Genomic DNA, 22150 nt, shown 5'->3' with positions numbered 1-22150 from the left:
TTTGATTTGTTCTTTCTCTAATTTTTTTAGTTGTATGCTTAGTTCATTGATTTCCTCTTTCTCCAATTTATTCATATAAGCATTCAGAGCTATAATATGTCCCCTGAGAGTTGCTTTGAATGAATCCCATAGGTTTTGGTATGTTGTTTCATCATTATCATTATCTAGGATAAAATGGTTAATTCTTTCTATAATTTGTTTTTTGGTCCACTCATTTTTTAAGATGAGGTTATTCAGTTTCCAATTTGCTTTGGGTCTATATCTCCTTGGCCCAGTATTGCATATGACTTTTATTGCATTGTGATCTGAGAAAGATGTATTCACTATTTCTGCCTTTCTGCAGTTGATCATTAGGTTTTTATGTCCTAGTACATGGTCAATTTTTGTATAAGTTCCATGTACTGCAGAGAAAAAGGTATATTCCTTTCTATCCCCATTCAGTTTCCTCCATAAGTCTACCATATCTAATTTTTCTAACAATCTATTTACCTCCCTAATTTCTTTCTTGTTTGTTTTATGATTTGATTTATCTAGATCTGATAGTGGGAGGTTGAGGTCTCCTACTAGTAGAGTTTTGCTGTCTATGTCTTCCTGTAATTCTTTCAGCTTCTCCTCTAAGTATTTGGGTGCTGTCCCACTGGGTGCATATATATATTCAATATTGAAATGACTTTATTGTCTATGGTACCTTTTAGGAGGATAATGCTATCTATCTTTTAATGCTATCTATTTTTGCTGCTGCTTTGTCTGAGATAAGGATTGCTACCCCTGCTTTTTTTACTTCAGCTGAAGCAAAATATATTTTGCTCCAACCTTTTACCTTTACTCTATATGCATCTCTCTGCTTCAAATGAGTTTCTTGTAAGCATCATATTGTAGGATTCTGGTTTTTAATCTACTCTGCTATTTGCATATGTTTTAAGGGAGAGTTCATCCCATTCACATTCAAGGTTATGATTACTAATTCTTTATTGCCCTCTGTGCTATCTTCCCTCTGTTTGTATTTTCCCCCTTTCCCCCCCTTTTCTCCATATTCCCCAGTATTTTGTTTTAAATACCACCCCCTTCAGTGTGTTTGCCCTCCTATATCACACCCTCCCCTTTCTTTCCCCTTTCCCTGTTCCCTTCCCTTCCTTTTGTTATTTCCCCTTATTTCCTCTACTCCCCTTCCCTTTCTCTGTCCCCCCTCCCCTTTTCCCCTTTTACTTCTAGAAAGGTTAGATGTTTTATAAGTTAACTGAGTATGTGTAGATTGACTTTAAGCCGAGTCTGATGAGAGGAAGATTCAGGTGTTTCTCCTCTACTCCCTTCTTCCCCTCTATTACCATAGGTTTTTTGTACCTCTTAGTGTAATGAGATTTGTCCCATTCAATCCCCTCCCTCCTCCCGTCTCTTTTCTGTCCCCCTTTTTAGGGAGGTAGTGTATTTTTTTTAGATCATTCTGTCTAAGTCATAGAAAATTCTGAGTGTCTGTCCCTTCTAGTTCAGTATATTCTGTTGAATAGAGTCCAAATTCCTGAGAGTTATTAGAGTCTTTCTCCCCAGTGGAGTTAAAGCCAGTTACATCCCATTAGCTATTAGTCTCATGGATAGGTCATGGATGTCCATCATTTCTGGCTAGGTATATTCTCTCTGTTAGAGTTACATTTCTCAGGATTTATGAGAGTCTCTACCCCCACCCCCAGGCTGGGATATAGCCAGTTTCAACTTGCTGGATTGCATTTTTTTTCCTTTTACTGCCCCCCCCCCTTTTTTAAACTTTTCATGTGTCTTTTGAACCTCCTGTTTGATATCCAAATTTTCTGTTTAGCTCTGGTCTTTTCATCAAAAATTTTTGGAATTCTTCCATTTCGTTAAATGTCCATCTTTTTCCCTGGAAGAGAAGGCTCAGCTTTGCAGGAAACTAGATTCTTGGCTGCTTTCCAAGCTCCCGAAAAATATGGAATGATTCATGAATTTGCGTGTCATCTTTGAGCAGGGGCCATGCTAATCTTCTCTGTATCGTTCCAATTTTAGTGTTGCCGAAGCGAGCACGGTACTGAACATTTTTGCTAGTGAACTGGATGAAGATAGAGATGAAAGGAAACTGAAAGAAAAATCTAATGTACTTAATGATAGTCATTGTTCAAAAAAAAATCTCAACAGGTAAGAAAACTGGGATGAATCTTAAATATTTCAATATTTTAAAAGAGTTTATTCCTAGTATGGGAATTTGCCACTATCCAATGAAGTTTTGCTGCTGATCCTTTTACATAACAAATTTATAAGAATATGGGCAATATATATGAATAAAAAATAATGATTTCATTGCTTTAGTAACTTTCGCTCTGACTCATATATTGCAGTCAAATCTAAAGTATATTTATAAACATAGAACCCTAAATTAAATATTTCAGTTTTCTCAAACTGGGTTTGAGACTGCCTAGACAAAGAAATTGATAAAAAAAACAAAACAAAACAATACCCTAAACTTAGCTTGGTGTACTCTATCAAGTTTTTCTACCTGAATGTAGTTCCTGTCAATCCGTCTTCATTAATGAGTTTAGCCACTATACCCTAGAAGAGTACAGTTAAACTGGCTAGCAGGTGACTGAAGAGCTGAAGTTCTGAAGATGGTGGCACTGAATAATACACTTTCAGTCACTACCATGAGATTATCTGAGACCAATGAAATAATATCTATCAGAGACTATCATGGCCAACCGCTATTATGAAACCAGTGGAGCAATTTCCAATGGCACCACATGCCTATTGATTGTCATGAGGTCCATAGAGCAATGCCCCAGGAGAAATGCCAGACCTAGAGAAGAAGCAGTCTAGTGAGGGCAACTTGATTATCTGCCAGAAGACATCAGTTATTATGAGGTGTTAGAAGTTCGAAGTATTTCTTTATAGACTATATTTCCCTATGTATAAGATGCACCCTTTTTTGAAAAAAATGGGATTTAAATACTGGGAACTTCTTATACAGTCGTTGTAGATTTTTTACTTGCATATCCCACTTTTTCACATTTGTTGTCTTTGCACTCATTGTTTTGTATTTGTCATTGGTAGGTTTCATTTTGCCACGTCCTACCCAGAAATTGCTCAGAAAAGATTTTCATGCAGTGCTGAATTCAAGTTCAAAGTGATCCAGTTTGCAAAGGTGAATGGAAATCATGCTGTTGAATGTCAGTTTGGTCCTCCTCCAAATGAGAAAATAATCCAAGACTGGCTATGGGAAGAAGACCATGAGAGGCAAGTCAGCCAAATGGCTTGAGTTAGAGAGGGAATTGAAGATATGCTTTGCAAAGCAAAGGGCAATTACAATTCTTGTGTTCACAAATATGATTCAGCCTGAGGCAAGAATAACTGCTGATGAAAAAGAAGTGACTGATTTCAAATGATGGCACAATTGGTGCTTCAGGTTCGTGAAATGGAATGGTCTAAGCACTCGTCCATGCACCAGACTTGCCCAAAAGATGCCTGAAAGCTGTGAGCAAAAAGTCATTGAATTTCATGATGAATAAAATTTGAGTTCAATAACTTTATGTAATGCATTTTTTTCAAATTTCAGGCTCCAAAAATAAGGTGCATATTATACATGGGGAAATATGGTATATGTGTTGGCTAACATGGACTTCTTGTGTGTTAATAGTAATATATTCTTTCTTTCCTCACTGCAGATAACTCTAATTTGGGGGGAGAGTTTGTTCTTTGTTCATTAGGGTAAATGTCCTAATGTATTTTTCTAACTATGGTATCTTCTTAAATACTTTAGTTTTATACTAATTATGTCTTCTGCCTGATTAGAGGAAAAATAAACACTTTGGTATTACCAGAGTAAATTGGTCAGAGGTATATGGATGTGAATATGATTGAATTAGAGATAACTTTCTGGGGCCATATAGAGTGAAAGTTAGTACCCACTAAGGTAATATATAAATAAGTACAAAAATAACCTTAAAATCTAGAATGACATTTGAGAGTTGTATTTTGTGGAATTATTGTCCTCAAGAAGCTTTGGGACTTATATTAGAGCGCACTTGACTTAATTTATCATCAAGTAAATACTCTTGGGATATAAGGAGTAGGGTATTATAAGTTCTTAAATATATGTACCTATAAAAATTCACATGAAAAAGTTTCCCTCATTGAGTACACATATGACCTCACCTACCCCATCTTATTCTGCATACTAAGTGCCTATCTATATTTGCCCATCCTTGGTTCTGACACTATGTAAGTGACTTAGACTTTACAATTACCAAATCACCATTTGGTCAGTTTTATCTGTTTTATGTTAGGATTTAATTATCTCTCTCCCTCTCTAAATTTAATTCAGTTTTATGAATAGTAATAGTAGCTCATATATAAAACAATTTTTCTATATATAATAATATACTTATGATACCATTTGATTCTCACAACATTTCTATGGGATAGTTTATTATTATCATCATCATCACCATCATTATTATTATTCCATTTTTAAAGATGGGGGAAAACACTGTTCAGAAATTGTGGGACTTGATCTGGGTCACAGAACTAGTGAGTAATTGAGGTCATATCAGAATAGAGATATATATTCTGAATCCAAGCACAGTATTCTATCCACTTATTGTCTACCAAGGAAACACAACAAGGTCCCATGCTAGAATCTGACTCATCATGCAAGTATAAAAAAAATTATAATCTACTTCTTAAGGGAGCTTTAGGAGGATTATTCATGGAAACTAAATGCAATATCAGGCAAGAAGTGTACCTTCGGAGAATTAGCACTGAACTTCTGAGAAGCAGAAATTCTATTTTTGAGTGAGAGCTCAATGAAATAATCCTCCCTATGCTAAGCATTTTACAAATATGATATCATTTGATTACAAAAAGCTCTATTAGGAAGGTCTTAATATTTATTAAACTCATTTTAAAACTGAGGAAATTTAGTCAGAGAGCCATGAAATTATTTGCCATGGGTTACATGTTTACTGCATGAGGCCAGAATTGAACTCAGATATTCCTGACTCCATGCTCACCATTCTATCTACTATGCCACCTAGCTTCCCTTTAATGGCTTAGACAAAACATTGCCCCATTCTGACCATAAATCTGTGAAATGAAAGGGTCAGACTTGATCAAGGTCCTTAAATTGAAGTCTATTAACTTGATTCACAGCATGTTTTGTTAACTGTATTTCAAGAGTTATTTTTATTATATAAATATTTTATTTGTTTTTCCAACTACATAAAGTACATTTTTTGCAAAGGTTCGAGTTATACAATTTTTCTCCCTCCCTACCTTCCTTCCCCCTCCCCCAACAGAAAACAATATGATATAACAATCTGCTAAATATAGATTGAAATCGAGCATGTTAGGAGAGAAGATTCAGATTCAAATGCAAGAAAACATTACAGATAACAAAATTAAATAATACATAACAACTTTTAAAAATTGGTTGTAATAAACTTGGCTTTTCATTTACACTCCATAGTTCCTTCTCTGGATATGGGTGATAATTTCCATCACAAGTTCATTAAAATTATCTTTATTGTACTATTGAGTTGAACAAGTCCATCAGGGTTGATCATCACCCCATGTTGCTGTTAGTGCCTATAATGTTGTTCTGGTTCTGTTCATTTCACTCCCCTTCAATTAATGCAAATCTTTTCAGGCTTTTCTGAAATCCCATCCCTCATGATTTCTTATAGAATAATAGCATTCCATCACATACATATAGTACAATTTGTTCAACTATTCCCCAATTGAAGGGTTTTCCCTTCGATTTCAAATTTTTTGCCACTATAAAAAGAATTTCTATGAATATTTTTGTACATGTGGGATTTTTACCCTTTTTATATTCAAAGGGTAATGCACATTTTTATTACCCTTTGGGTGTAATTCCAAATTGCTCTCCAGAAAGGTTGGATCAATTCACAGCTCCATCAACAGTGTATTAGTGTCCCAGATTTCCCACATCCACTCCAGCATTGATCATTATCCTTTCTAGTCATATTTGCCAATCTGAAGGGTGTGAGGTGATCCGTCAAAGATAGTTTAATTTGCATTTGTCTAATCAACAATGATTTAGAACAGTTTTTATATAACTATAAATAGCTTTGATTTCTTTATCTAAGGATTGCCTTTCCATATCCTTTGACCATTTATCAATTGTGAAAAATCTGTTGCAATGATGCATTTTATTTTATGTATTTAAAACAATGGATTGCCAAAAGGATCCATGTCTTTAAAAGTTTAAGAATTTTTGGATTAGATAGTAAAATGTAATGTCTTTTAAGACAAGGACTGTTGTTTTTTCCCCCCTTTTTTTGACTTTATATCAGTAGTTCCTAATTTAATGTTGGAACATAGTAAGCACTTGACCAACACTTGTTGAATTAACTTTAATCTCTAAATTTCTTCTTTATATGCTATACTGAGAGGCACAAAGTGTTCTTTGGTTTGAGGAGAGAGGAACCTTTCTAGTTTAGGGGAGGGGAGGGAATGAAATCTAGGAAAGCATCCTGGAGGAGGAGACCCCTGAGCCCTGCATTATGGAAGAGAAGAGTTTCAACTGGCAGAGATAAGAATGGAGTGTGTCCAGGGATAGCCTGAAGTAAGAAAGAGCAGAAGGAGCTTGGGGATCAGATAGCACTTAGTTTGGCTAGAACACTATGTAGGTGAAGAACAGCTTTTGTAAAAAGTGCTGATTATGAAACAAGTCCCAGGGAGGCCCAGGGGATTGAGGCTCCTGAGATCTCTGGTACAGAGGCACTTAAGTCCTTGATCAGATCCAGGGACTGAAGAATCCTGAGATCCCTAGTACAGAGGCACAAATATCCTTGGCTAGGACCAGGGACTGGAGACTCCTGAGATCCCTGGTACAGAGGTATTGACATCCTTGGCCACGGTCAGGGACTTGAGGCTCCTGAGATCCCCGTGCAAGGGCACTGATGTCCTTGGCCAGGGCAGGACTGGGACCCAGATGAGGGCTGCCAAAAACAACAGTTGTTAAATTGTCAACAGTAAACAAGCCCAACAGGGATAAACAAATCCGAGCTAAACAGAAAGCAATATGTCTTGCCTCATGCCCGGGAGGCAGCCAAATGCAGACACTGGCAGGCCACCAGCAGAATGAATACAGAAGGTAGAGAGGGCCCCATCGACTGAGGAAGACCTGCCTCAAGGCCTTAGAAGCCCATTTCCAGGAACTCCCTGGCCCCGCCTCCTAGGCAATCCCTCCCCAAGCTCTCTGAAGCCTGCCGAGTGGTTGTTTCTTGGAAAACAGAGTTCCCAGTCCCACTCCCAGCTTGCAAGATCACCCACACCCTGGAGGCCACCCAAGAGCCAAGGGGAAGAGACAGCAGCAGTCTGAGCAGGCTGGACCAGGGCCATAACTGGCTTCCCCAGAACTCAGGAACCTGGCAGGGCCATTGGACAGCCTGGCTTTGGAACTAGGAGGCCTAGGTTCAAATCCTGACTTAACTACTTACTCTCTGTGAGCTGGGACAAGTTCCCTGATGTCTCTGGGCCTATGTCTTTCCATCTATAAGATGAGGAGAACAGACTAGATGAGCTCTAAGAGCTCTTTCACCTCTACATATTACTATAAAACTAACAGATATATGACTTTTCTGACTTTACCCACTTAATCTAATAAGTCAATAATTAATTGCTTAAGAAGTGTAAGACACCATGGGAAGTAACAGGAATCCAAAGAGGCAAAAATAAACAAAACTGATCACTGGCTGACAAAGTGCTTTATAGCCTCAGCCCACTTTGATCCTCATATACTTATAGCCATTGTGTGAAGGAGGCAAGTAGGGGAATTTTTATTTTCATTTTACAGAGAATTTAATTGGGATCCAGAAATGTCTCGCCTAAGATCACAAAATGCCTAAATGTTTCTTCCAAGTCCCAGATTTGACAGGCAATATGTTCCAGGGGTAAGAAATGAAGCTCTGTCACTACTTGAGTTGACTTTGGGAGTCATATCACCATGTTTCAATATCCTCATTTATTAACTGATGAGAAAAGGGAAGTCATTCTCTGAATATCTTCCACCTCTCAAATTATGATCCTCTGGAATAGAGAGAGAAAGAATTTTTATTTCTAGAGCAGTTCCTGGCACATAGTAGATTCTTAAGAAATATTTTTCCATTGGTGGTGAATTGATCCCAGACAAAAGAGGAGAAAACCAAAATTCAGAAAGAGAAATATTGGTAAAGTTACACAGCTTAGAGGAAGGGAAGGTGTGACTAGAACTAGTCCTTTCAATTCCTAGGTTAGTGTTCTTTCCATTAAACCAACTACTTTATACAATTTCCTTCTGTGGATCAGTTCCATTATAGAAAAGACCAAATTATTTATGTCAACCCTGACTTTTTGGAGTACTCCACCAGTACCTAGGGGATTCTTGTTCATTTTGTAGTTCTTGGATTGTCAGGAAAAGATGAAAAAGGGAGTATTTAGGTGATTATAGTGGGTTGTTCACAATCATTGAAATCTTGTCCATCCAGGAAAATGATCTGGAAGAAGTATTAAGTACTATATAGCTAAATATCCTCATTCTTTGGAGGAAAGAGTCAGGCTTAGAGAAAGGAGAGGAGGTGCCCAAGATCATACAGTCTGGCTGGACAGAGATAAGAATGCAGTTCTCAACAGTCATCTAAAAATGAAATAGATCTCCTTGGAAGATAGTGAGTTTCCTTTACTGAAGGTTTTCAGGTAGATGATAATTTTTTGAGAATGCAAAGTTTAGATAGAGGTTAGATTTTACTAGATGACCTCTGCTGGGAGATTCAACTTGGAGACTCAATGATTTTGTGTATTGAGAGAGGTCAGGGGTTGTCCTGATATAATGAAAAACTTTCTGTTAATAATAGCCAAGAAAAAAGTAGAATTCCATGAATTATCTCAGGAAGTAGTGAGTTTCTTGCCACTGGTGGTTTTATTTTATTATTTTTTGTTCATTCATTTATTCATTAATTTATTTAGTCAGAATTACCAAATATTCTTTTACAAATTAGTCAATAATTGCTTTCTGCACATGTACCCCTCACCCCCAAAGGAAATCAGAGGAGAACATTTTCTCATTTCTTCTCTAATGCCAGCTTACAATTATAATTAGACAATACATTAAAGCTTTGTTTTTCCTGTTTTTATTTATACTATCATTTTTATTATGTATTTTCCCTTGGTTCTACTAATTTCACTCACATCGGTTCACAGATTTTCTCAGGCATTTTTTCTCAACACATTCTTAGATCCTTAACAATATATTCATGTTTAGCCATTCCTCATTTAATGACTTTACCTATTTTCCAGATTTTTACTGCCATACAAAGTATTGTTATAAGTATTTTATTATATTCAAGAACTTTCTGTCTTTGACTTCCTTGGCTACATTCTGCAGTGAGAGGTCTGGGTATATAAATTTAATCTTTTTTTTTATATCCCAAATTATTTTCCAGATTAATTGGGTCTATTCGCATAGTTTAACTATCAGAATATTGTGAATTTGTCTTCCTGACACACTTTCAACTTTGACTACTTACATATTTTGTAATCTCTACCAATTTTCCAAGATTGAGATGAAATTTCATTTTCATTAAATGGAAAACATGGAATGCAATTCTTTTATTATTAGCTATTTAGAACAAACTTCCATGTCTTTTTAATGGAAAATCCAGAGAATTGTTCTTTCATATCCTTTGATCACTTATCTGTTGGGGAATGCCTCCTGTTCTTAATATGATATATATCTACATGCATACACACATACATACATACCATATGATTATATGTATGTATAACACACATATAAAGTATTAATGTATATGCATACTTATTGATATATAGTATACATTTATAATGTTCAAATAGTAACTAAGGTTATTGTTATAACAACATAATAATTTCTCTAAATAAACAGCATGGATACCTTGGATACTGGAACTTTATCTAAGATATTTGCTTCAAAAGTAATTTTCCCATGATACAATTTCAATGTCAATTAACAAACATTTCAAAGTGTTGCTGTTGTGCCAAACTTTGTGCTAAACCTTGGTATTACAAAGAAAATGCCCTTAAGATGCTTGTATCCTTATGGAGCAGACGAGGTGATTTAAAAAAATATATACATATAACATACAGAATAGGTACAACGTAATCTTAGAAGGGAAGTCACTAGCAGCTGGGGAAACCAAGAAAGTCTTTTTTGTATAAGTTTTCATTTGAACTGAATCTTAATGGAAACCACATATAAGTGAGGGAAAAGGGGCATTTCATTCATGGAAGACAGTCAATGAAAAGGAAACAAATTTCAAAAGGTGGCTTTTGTTTGAGGAACACCCACAGTGTAGCTGAATCATAAGATTTCAGGGAGGAGAGTAATATGCAGTGAGACTGGAAAAATAGGAAAGAATTATGTTTTGAAGCCTTTAAATAACAACATAGGACTTCATGCTCTGATCACAGTGATAAAAGGAGTTTATGGGGTGGAGGTAACATTATCAGAACACTTTGGCAGCTATGGATGTATTGTATTGAGTGAAGGGAATCCCTTTATGTCCTATTCTTATTAATTTTGTTTAGGCAACTTCAGAGGTCATTTGATCCTACTTATACCTGAAAAATAGATTTCCAGTAAACATACCTAAGTAGCCATCTATTCTTTGATTGAAGACTTCTTATCATCAGACAGTTATTACTCAGGCAGTTTCGTTAGTTTAAATTCAGGTTCAGCACTGGAATAAGACACTTGAAGACCATCTAACGGTCCTTAAGGCATTGACAGGTTATTCTACTGGCATACAGAATTCATTTAGTCAGATGCAGCTTCCTTGCCTCTGCTCTTCACTTGACTAGCACATCAGTACTGCTGGAAGAACTTCTGACTTTTGTGCTGACTTTTGTACATAGATCATCAAGAATGAAAAAAAGATACATGATAATGAAATCATTTGTCAGTTATTTGCTATATGCAAAGAACTGTGCTAAGTGCTGGATATACAAAAAGAAAGATAAGATAGTCCCTTGACTTCAAATAGTTCATATTTTTTAATTGAAATTTTATTTTATGGGTTCCACATTTTTCTACCACCCTCCCTTCCCTTCTCCCCTCTCCATGGTGGCAAACAGTCTGTTAAAAGTTGTATATGTACATTTTTGTTTACCATCTTTATATATTATTCATGTTGTGAAAGAGCAACCAGAACTAAGGGAAAAGAAAACAAGGTAAAAAGGAAGGAAAAGCATAAGGCTTTAAAAAAAGTGAACATAGTATGCTTTTAGACTGTGTAATTTTTCCCCCTGGATGTGAATGTCATAGCAGGTCTCTCAGGATTGTCCCTGATCTTTGAATTGCCAAGAGGAGCTGCATCCATCATAGTTGATCATCTCACAGTATTGTTGTAATCTTGATTTTACTCACTTAGCTCAGTATCTGTTCATATAATTCTTTCCATAATTATCTAAATCTGACAATTGACCCTGGAGTCAGGAAGACCTGAATTGAAATCTTATCTCAGATACTTAATAATTACCTAGCTGTGTGATCTTGAGCAAATCACTTAACCCCTTTGCCTTGCAGAAAACAATAATTAAAACAAAAATAAAATCTGATCAGTCAAGGTTTCTTATAGAACAGTGGTAATCCATAACATCCATATACCATAATTTATTCAGCCACTCCCCAATTGATGGGCATATCCTCAAGTTCAAATTCTTTTCCACTATAAAAAGAGCTGTTATAAATGTTTTTAAACATGTGAAATTTTTCTGTTTTTTTATGATTTTTTTGGGATATTGACCTAGTATTGGTATTGTTGGGCATAGTCCCAAAGATTTCATTCTTAATACAATATATCATAGCTGAGAAAGTGTTTTGACAATGTTACCCCCACAATAAAAATCCTTTTATCACTGTGATCAGAGCATGAAGTATTTTGCTATTTAAATGCTTCAAAACTTGGTTCTTTCCTATTTTTCCAGTCTCACTGCATATTACTCCCCTCCCTGAGAAAATACTGATGGAAAATTTCAATTATGAGTAAGATGGAAAGGTTCAATGGTCCTAAAGGCAGATGGCAATTCATATAGATACACATTATTACAGCTTTGTCAAGTATTTGAGCTTTAATTTATAGATCAAAGATTTATAGATCTTGAACCAGAAGGGACCTCAGAGGCTACCTCCTCTGGTATTCTCATTTTAGACTGGAGAAAACAGAGGTCAAGAGTGATTAAATAAGGATATTTCAGAATGAGTAAGTCTCAAAAATTTCTTCCATATCTTTTAAGGAAAAATTTGTCTACTCTGCATGGCAGGGACTGGGGTAGATACTGTTCTTACCACACCAACTATGGAGGCAAACCACAATTTCCGGACACATTCCATCCCACTTTGGGATAACTCCAATTGTTGGAAGGTTTTTTGTTTTGTTTTTAAACTTGCATCAAGCCTGGGAAATTGGGAACTTCCCAGGTCCAACTCATAGATTTTAGTTTTGCCTTCTAGGACCAAACTTAATGAGTTTAATCCTTATTTCACAGAGCAGCCTCTGAAATACTTGAAGACAGCTATTACATTAGCCCACTTAAGCCCAGGGTGATTGGGGTTTTCATGAGCTCATGTTTCTTGGAAGTATCACTGATTAAGGCCTGAGCTATTTTCTATGTTGGCCCCAGACACCAGACCATCTTTTCATTTCATCCAGCATTCCAGTCATCTACCTAGGCCTTAAAGCTGTCTTCCTATCACCACTGCGCTTCTACTCCCCATACAGACTAGCTTTATCTAACTGGAAATGGGTCTCTGGACCTGAAATTTCAGAAACCATTCCTTATCTTCTAGTTTGTGGAGAAAGTTCAACCTAATCATCTTTGGAGCTCCAATCTTAGGGCACAACCCATTTGATTAATGATTGAATAAGTATAAACTAGTCATCCTAGCCCATCACATGGACTAACTAGCCTTAGACACTAGACAAGATTTCACTTTAATCTCCTATCTATCCATTCAGTCATCTATTCAGACCATATTGCTACATACCTATGTATATACTCTCTCTACCCCACCTCTCACACCCCTCTCTTTTTGAAGATTAATTAAATCAGTAGTACCATTGTTTTTTGAGAAAGAAAATAAACTCTATCAATTCATCCTTGTGACTTCTCAAGTTATAATTCCTTATTCTGACCAAAACACTTCTGAAAGTATAATATTCATTTTCTAGAATATAATTTATTTGAGGCAGGGATTGTTTCTCTTTTTATACTTTCCCTAGAGCTTAATAAACTATCATGTGCTAAATAAATTCTTCATTCATTCATTCTTTTAATTCTTTCCACAGGTGGATAGGAGAGGGTAGAGGGATGAATACAAACCTATAAAAGTATGAACTGTTCTGTAGAATGCTAGGTTCTGAAATCACACAAGGAAGAAGACATCTTTTTACCCACATAAAAGATGGCACTTCCCAGGAACTTTCCCTAAAATATCTGCATCTTGGTAAAATCCATGTATGGGACACTTGAAAGAAAAAAGAGGATCTTCTGAATGGGGTGAAAAGGAAAAGCTCGTGCAATAATTTGCTTTGGATTGATGCTTAGAAGTTTTAGATGTTTTATAAGCACATGTTTCAGGGATTTTTAAACAACAGCTGGGGAAACCCCATCCTTCTCTCCCAGATGCTTTTTGCTTAATTCACAGCACCTTAATCCCTAAACCACCAAGGAAATAACGACCATAATTCTAAATGCTTCTTTCATTTTCGTCCTCCATTTCCATCCTAGAAGTTTGGGAATCTGGTTCGACATTGTTTCTTAATTCCAGGTTTCCAGGTTTTCAGTCAGTAGGAAGGAAAGGAAAACATTTCAAGAACCTTAAAACTCTGTAGCTCTGTGAGCTATTATTGTCATTATTTGATCTCAGTCCACTAAACTTTTCTATAACTATTTGTTAGCAAGTTTTTCCTTATTAACAAACTGAAAAAGTAACCTCCGCCAACTAATCATGACTGTGCCATCTGAGACAAGAGAAAATCTAATCCTCCTTTCATGTAAGAACCAGACTAACATTTAAAGGCAACTATAATGTTATAACAACTGAGACATGAGTCCTTGGCATTTGGTCATCTAAGAGCAACTGCAAGCTTTGCCCTTTGCCCTTTGGGGTTTCTAACACTCTTTTGAGGTTACTTCACATATATGCACAGATGGAATCATCTGAATGGATGACCATAGCCTCCCTTTTTCTTGCCTAATTCTTAATTTTCAGTTGCTTCTAACATTTTCATATGATAAGGCAAGAGGGGACATGATAATAGTTTTCAGGCAAATAAAGGGCTGTCAAGAAAGAAAGGGATTAGCTTTATTCTTTTTGGCCTCACAGAATGAAACTAAGAGTAATATATGGAAGATGCAAAGAGACAGATTTAGACTTGATATGAAGAAAAAAATAAACTTCCTAAAAATTCAAATTTTTCCTTCTTTAGGGAGTGAAATCTGTATAATCATTTTCAAGGGAGACATTCTTTTTAAGAAAGGAATGGTCTTGGAGGTTTCTTCTGACTTTGAAACTGTGAAGTAGTAAGGCATTTGGTACTATATTTCAAATTCTAATAAAAAGTAGTGATAGTAAAATGTAGGAAAAGTGAATAGCTCAATAATGAAAATAGATAAAGTTTAGAAGCATAATGTTGGATAAACCCTGCTATAGGACACTAGCTACAGAAATAAAGACTTTTTTCTGCAAAAAACTACTGAGAAGAGTAAAAAAGTAATGTGGAAGAAATTAGGTTTAAATCAACAATTTATTCCATATAAAAAGTAAACTTCAACTAGATATTTGACCTAAATATAAAAATGGCATATTATTTATAAAATAAGATAAAAACAGAAAGGAATGCCTTTCATAATAGTGATGAGGGGGAGAATTTTTAACTGAAGAAGGTTAGAAAAGGTTAGAAAAGATAGAATGGACAACTTCACATATAAAATTGGAAAGTTTTTTTTGAAACAAAATGGATTATAAGTTAACTGGGGAAAAATCTTTGCAGCAAATTTCTCTGAATTAGAGCCATTTTCTAATAGATAATGATCAAAGGATATGAACATTTAGTTTCTCCTTAAGAATAAAAGCTGGTGGGACGGCTAGGTGGCACTGTGGATAGAGCACCAGCCATGGAGTCACGAGTACCTCAGTTCAAATCCAGCCACAGACACTTAATAATTATCTAGCTGTGTGGCCTTGGGAGAGCCACTTAACACCATTGCCTTGCAAAAAAAAAAATTCTAAAAAAAAATCTAAAAAAAATAATAAAAGCTGTCTACAATCACATTTAAAAACCCCTCTAAATCATCAGTAATATGAAAAAGTCACATTAAAACAACTCTGAGGCCCCACCTTAGCTCCATTATAATGAGAAAATAATGACTGTTGAAGGGACCTTTTGGATTTCAGGCATATTATTGCACTATTGGTGGAACTATGTATTCATTCAACCATTTTAGAAAGTAATCTGCAACTATATTCCCAAAATCACCAAACTGTACATATTTTAACCCAGCAGTAATGCTTTTAGTTCCATACCCCAAATAGACCAAAGGCAGATGAAAAGGACCCAAAAGGACTACCACAATATTTGTAGTAACATTTATTGGTCTAGAAAAGAGCTAGAAAAAGTGGGGAATGATTGAGATAATTATGAAACATGAATAAAATAGAATATTATTATTTGATATTATATATTTGAATGATATTGCTGTGATAGATTTCAGAAAAATATGAGAAGACTTGAACTGAATTGAAATAGAATAAAATTTGAGAAGATTGTAATGAATTGATATAGAATTAATTGAGCAGAATCAGGATACCAATTTTTGTGATGAACACAATAATATTGAACTTTAAAAGGCTCCAGAACTTTGATCAATGCAATACCAGTCATGATGTCAAAGGATTCAAGAAATATGCCACCCATCTTGTGGCAGTGAAATGATGAACTAGAGGTTCAGATAGAATGAATCATGAATTTTTAGAAGGAGATCATATTGGTTTGTTTTTCTTTAATGTGTTTTATTTGTTACAAGGGAGACCTTTGTTGGATGGAAAGGAATTGGAAGGAGGTGTGTTAAAGGGTAATATTGGAAATGGAAAAAAAGAAGGGAAAAGTATCAATAAAACCTTGATTAACAAAACACAAACATAGAAATAAAAGGCTCAGAAGTGAACCCAACCAGGAAAATTTTGTTTCTAACCAGCTAAATTTAATATACACTTGGAAAAAAACAAACTGTACATAACAGAAGGACCCAGTTCCATATGCAATTTTCTTCTTCTGTTTTTTTATTTTAAAATGTTTATATGTTTGTTAATGATAAATAAGCTCATAATAAAAAAATTAAATATAAACTTCCTTAAAGAAAAAATTATGATTTTTTTCTAGGAGAAAATATTTCTTAATAATGAAGGTTTTTCAAAGTTGATTGCAAAGTTAAATTATTTGAAAAAAAGTTGAGCAGGGGATCTCAATGGCCAAATAACTGTCAGCAGTAAGTATTAAGATTTAGATGGGGTGCAAAGGGAGGGAAGGGCAAAAGAACTAAGAACTAACATTGGCTGTGGTGAGGGGTGTGGCAAGGAAATAAACAGTCCAGACCACTAATATTGGAAGCTTACCTGTATTTCCTGCAATGGAAGGGATTTAATTAACCAGCTTGTTGAAAGGAAAGACAAGTTGTAAAACACTACTAATATTTCTGAAACTAGGCCTCTCCCTTATTATACAGGGAGAGTGTGACAGACTGAATCAAAATGGAAAGGGATTCCCAACAGAGAATTACATGAAGGCTTTTGATTTCCCTAATAAATTTCCTCTCTGTGTGTGGATTTGCCTTGTCTCGGAGATGGTAGGAATTGAAATTATATGCCAAAGATAATCAGGAAAAACTGTAGCTATCATACATGATACTTTAAGTCAATCTCCAGTATCTTATTATAATAAAGAAGTGATCTTATGGCAGCAGAACACAAGTTTTAGAAGGTCTTATCAAGCATGAAAAGCTTCAAAGTATGGGTCCAGAATGGTTCTCTCCCGTGATGATCAGCTTAGTCACATGGAAAAAGGCTCATATTACCTATCAGGGAATGGATTTTTCTGGTTACTATGATTCCATTGGTTTATCCTGGTCACTATGACTCCATGTTTGTCCTTCATTCTCAAAGAAGACCATGACATCAGGAGACATGATTCCATGATAAGTACATGCATTGGATTTGAGTGAGGGGGACTGTGCTAGGTCACCAGCCTCACTTTCTCCTTTAGGGTAATCTGGATCCAGTGACCACATATGAATCAGGATGACTGGAGATGGCCCTAGATCTAAGGTAATAGGATTAAGTGACAGGTTTAAGCACAGAACCCCCATTCAAATCCAATTCACCTTCATGTCATGACATCACCTCCCTGATGTCATGGTCCTCTTTGAGACTTAAGAACAAATATTAACATCATCATCAAAATATTTTCTAGGTTGATGGGCATCTTTGCATCAGCATCTATTTAAGTCCACAGTTCTAAGACTTTGCCAATGAGTCTATATGTAACAATGACTCATGAAAGCAGAGCTAAAGACACTCTTTCAGAGATATCAAACCCAGGGCTCAAAGAAAGACTTCCAAGCAGAACCAGATTCAATAAATGCAATTGGGAAATGCTTAACAAAAGAAATACAAATACAACATAGATAACATTAATTTATGTTTTACTAAGTCTGTATAGGACTGGTAGGTCTCCCATTTCTATTAGTTTGCCACGACTGTTCTAGATAGGCTCTTTACTTCTAGATATGTGATTCTTGGCTTTGATTCTAAAATAGCAAGCCAGGTAAAAAATAACAAAGAATTTAATTAGGACATAAATATTCCCCAATTCTTCCCTTTATCTTGACCATGTAGAGGACAGGATATCTATCTATCTATCTATCTATCTATAGATTAGATAGAGATAGAGATAGATTAGATATAGATGATATAGAAAGATATAGATATAGATATATCTATATCTATATCTCTATATAGATAGATATAGATATAGAGATATAGATATAGGTATAGATAGAGATAGAGATAGAGATAGAGATAGAGACAGAGACAGAGACAGAGACAGAGATAGATAGATGTAGATGTAGATGTAGATATAGATATAGATATAGATATAGATATAGATATAGATATAGATATAGATATAGATATAGATGATGTTAGTATTGATATTGATATTATATAGATAGATAGAGCTAGAGCTAGAGACAGAGCTAGAGACAGAGACAGAGACAGAGATAGACATAGACATAGACATAGACATAGACATAGACATAGACATAGACATAGACATAGACATAGACATAGAGAGATATATAGAGTTCTGTTCTAAGCTGACAATGAGCTTAGAACAGAAGCTTAGGACCAAATTCTGCTTTGTTTAAATAGATGAGCTAAGAATGGTTTTTACATTTTAAAATAAAGTTGGACAAATTCATCCCAAAAGTAATTTTGTATGGTCCAAGAATTAACAATTGCTTTTACATTTTTAATATGACAAACTTTATTTAAAAATGTAAAGCAGAAAAGTGAGAATTAAGATTATTGAGAATTATGATATCAATGTTGATCTATAATAATTATTTTTTTATTTTATTTTTAGTACATTTAGACTATTTTCTCCATTGTGATATGAATTAATATCAGTACAGAACTTTTTTGGGTTATCCCCCAACTCACACATTGGCTCTCCCAGAATATTATTGCCCTTTTCTATTTGCTATGTACTCTCAAAAGTTTGAATTCTTAAAATTCTAGCGCTTTTAGTTCACAAGTCATGTATATGTTTTTCTTTTAATAGTCTGCTAGAAGTTACAATAAGCTCAAATTAGATTCATTTACTGAAAAAAAAACAGCTCAATAAAAATAGCAACAAAACATCTTTTCCATAAATTTGGAGTCTGGTCTTTTCTTTTTAACTTTTTTTCTTACAAAGAGTTGTCTACTTCAGAAACATAGCAAGAACAAACTTTCAAACATTTTCTCTAAAATCTCAGGAGGTATAATCCCCCCTAAATTATTTTTGGCATAGATTCCATCAAATCTATGTCCAGATGTAGTATGACTACTATATGAGTCTTTCATCTGGGCAAGAGTAGATTCTGACTCTTAGATTCCTGTGGCTTACTCTGACAAGGTCAGAAACTCCAATCCCTGCACCAAGAATGAAAAACAAAAGAAAATGTCAAAGAGGTCAAATTTGTCTGGGGGCCATTTGTCTGGGGAAAAATCCCAGAACCCCGAGACCCAGATTTGGAGGAACTGAGTTCTTGAGGACTCCTACTATACCTTTTTTCTCTTACTTTTCATAGCCTTTAGCCAAAGCATGAAAGACTTCTCTTTGCTCTGTAACCCTGATCTCCATCTCTACTCTCATCCTAATTATTGGCAATGATAGTCTGCATAAGAAGCACCTGGTTTGAGAAGATAATGTGTTTATATATCTCCTGAGAAGGAGATTTCAAGGACATTGCTTCCTGAACCCAAATGTCTTATGTAGGAAAGTTTGTCTTCATAGTATATTATTTTTCAATTTCAAGTAAAAATAGTTTTCAACTTTAATTTTTGTAAAATTTTGAGTTCCAAAATTTTTCAATTTCCTTTGACTTTCCCCACTTCAAGACAATAAACTATCTGATACAGGTTATGCATGTACAATCATGCTACACATTTCCATATTAGTCATTAGTCATGTTGTGAAAGAAGAAGCCGAACAGAAAGGAAAATCCATAAGAAAGAAAAAAAACAGAAACAAATCAAGTGAAAATAGTATGCCTATATACATATATATATATATATATATATATATATATATAAATATATATATATATATATATATGCCTTTCATACCTAACCTCTAGATTTACTTTTGACATATATTTGTCTAGGAGAATTTTTAGGTTTATGAAGAGAAATGTCCTTCTTTAAATTTTCTTGGTATAGTATTTCAAAAAATACTTTTACTTTGAATTGATTGTCTACTTTACCTGACTACTGAGAGGCAAACACATTGATGTGGGCTTGTGAGTGCAAGGTAGATTTGGAGAATGTCCTGAAGTTGGAATAGACAGATACTGGGGAACAAAAACTCAGAATCTGAATGCAGTTGCGGAGTGGTTTGGGTAAGGGTACCCATGTACATGTAAAGGTAATATGCATCTTTGTGGTACCTAAAAAATAAATTTTACAAAGTAAACTCTTTGTCAACCTTATAGTGTTGAAGAAATGTAAATTATTACTATAGTGACCGAGTCAGGGCTCACATTCAATTTGTATTAAAAATTTCCTATAAGCTAAATAATCAAGTCATTTTTAAGTAAGGGGAAAAGATGAATAAAATTTTGGCGTCCTTATAGGAGTCAAAGAATTACAGAATTTGGGAATTGGAAGGAAACTCAAAAGTCATGAAATTTAATAGATACATGAATAGGATTCCCAAAATAACATACTAGACAAGTCAGGGGTGATATGTATCCCCTATCCTTTGCTTGAAGACCTCCAAGAGGGTAGAATCCACTACCTGTACTGGCAGTCCATTCTCTAATTGTTAAGAAATTTTTCCTGACATTAAACCTAAACTTTCCTCTTTTGAGTCATCTCCTCATTCCTCTTGGACCATTCTTCTGATATCAATAGTACAAATTTATTGTCTCCTGAACATGAAAGCTCTTGAAACAGCTAACATTTGCTCTCCTGACTGAATCTGACACTCAAAGCTTTGCTTTCATTTCACACTATTCCCCTACATCCTAATTATGCTCTGTGTAGAAGAGATTGCTTACTTTTCCCCAAACATGACTCGTACAAAAAAAAAAGTGTTGAATCTAGAGTCATAGAACCTGTATTCAAATCACCACTCTATATCTTCCTATTTCACCTTCAGCAAAGTTCAAATTTTTCTCAAAAGTTTCTGGACTTTGACTTCCTCATCTATAAAATAAGGAGATAGCTGAAGGGGTCCTTTGGGTTTCCTTCTTGTTCCAATTCATTACTTTGTGATCTTTTCCTAACACTTGTTTGTTCAGGTTGTTTGTTCAGAGAAATGCTCCTGTTCCCATTTTATTCTGCTTAAAAATTTAACTTAAATGGTAGATTCAAACACTTCAGTCTCCATCCCCCAGGAAACTTTTACTAATCCTGCTGACTAAACTCACAAATATTTTATTTCTGCTGCTATTATGACCTATTTTTTCCCCCTACTCAGAGAAGTTTTTCTTATTCTTAAAATGTTATACTTTTCTCTCTGCTCCCTTACTTTTTGGTTAACTTTTGTCTTTGGTTCATGATTTTAAGAAATCATAATTCATTCTTTTCTTTCCCCACATGATTTTTTCAGTTTCCAGGTGGTCTACTTCTTTCTTTTTTTGTCCCATTCAGCTCCACTCTCTGTTGTCTCAATGATGCTTACTGAAAACCTTTAATATAAAGCAATAGCCTTTACTTCCTTTTATAATACATAATCATTGAGTTATCACTCATTTATCACTTAAAATGATTATTTATCTTGGTAATGTTCAGTTTTGAACATGACTTACATGTTAAAGGTACTGTTTACCTCTTGTTTTCCCTAAAGGATCATAGATTTAGAGTTAGAAGGGACCTTGGAGACTATCAAGTTTAATCTCTTCATTTTACAGTTATAGAAATTGTGACCCAGAAAAGACTTACATGAACTGATGCCAAGTGAAATGAGTAGAATCAGTAGAACCTTATACACACTAACAACATAGGGTGATGATCAATTATAATGTTCATTTCAGCAGTAATCAAAGACAATTCTAAAAGCCTTGTGATGTAAAAAAATCATCTAAATCCAGAGAGTGAACTATGGAGTTTAAATGCAAATCAAAACTTCAGTTTTAAAAGGTGTTTTATGTATTATGCTTTTTCTCTCTAATTTTTTTCTTTCTGCTTGGATTTGATTCTTTCTTCACCTCAGGATTAATATAAATCTATGCTTAGCATGATTACAGATGTAGAACCTATATTAGATTATTTTCTGTTAGGTGGAGGGGGAGGGAGAAGAAATGAATAAAAATATTTATAAAATTAAATTAAATTGAAAATGAA

At 34.9% G+C, this 22150-nt stretch overlaps 1 non-coding gene across 1 annotated transcript; it reads right to left on the bottom strand.

Annotated features, from left to right (window-relative positions):
- Positions 1-1933: 1933 nt before the first annotated feature.
- LOC141510376 (U6 spliceosomal RNA) lies at positions 1934-2036 on the bottom strand. Its single transcript, XR_012474872.1, has one exon. It is a non-coding gene; the product is annotated as a U6 spliceosomal RNA (small nuclear RNA).
- Positions 2037-22150: the final 20114 nt, after the last annotated feature.

This window comes from Macrotis lagotis, chromosome 1 (assembly GCF_037893015.1).
Source record: "Macrotis lagotis isolate mMagLag1 chromosome 1, bilby.v1.9.chrom.fasta, whole genome shotgun sequence".
NCBI lineage: Eukaryota > Metazoa > Chordata > Mammalia > Peramelemorphia > Peramelidae > Macrotis > Macrotis lagotis.
Note: the sequence above shows the minus strand (reverse complement) of the source record. Positions and strands in the feature narration are given on the sequence as shown.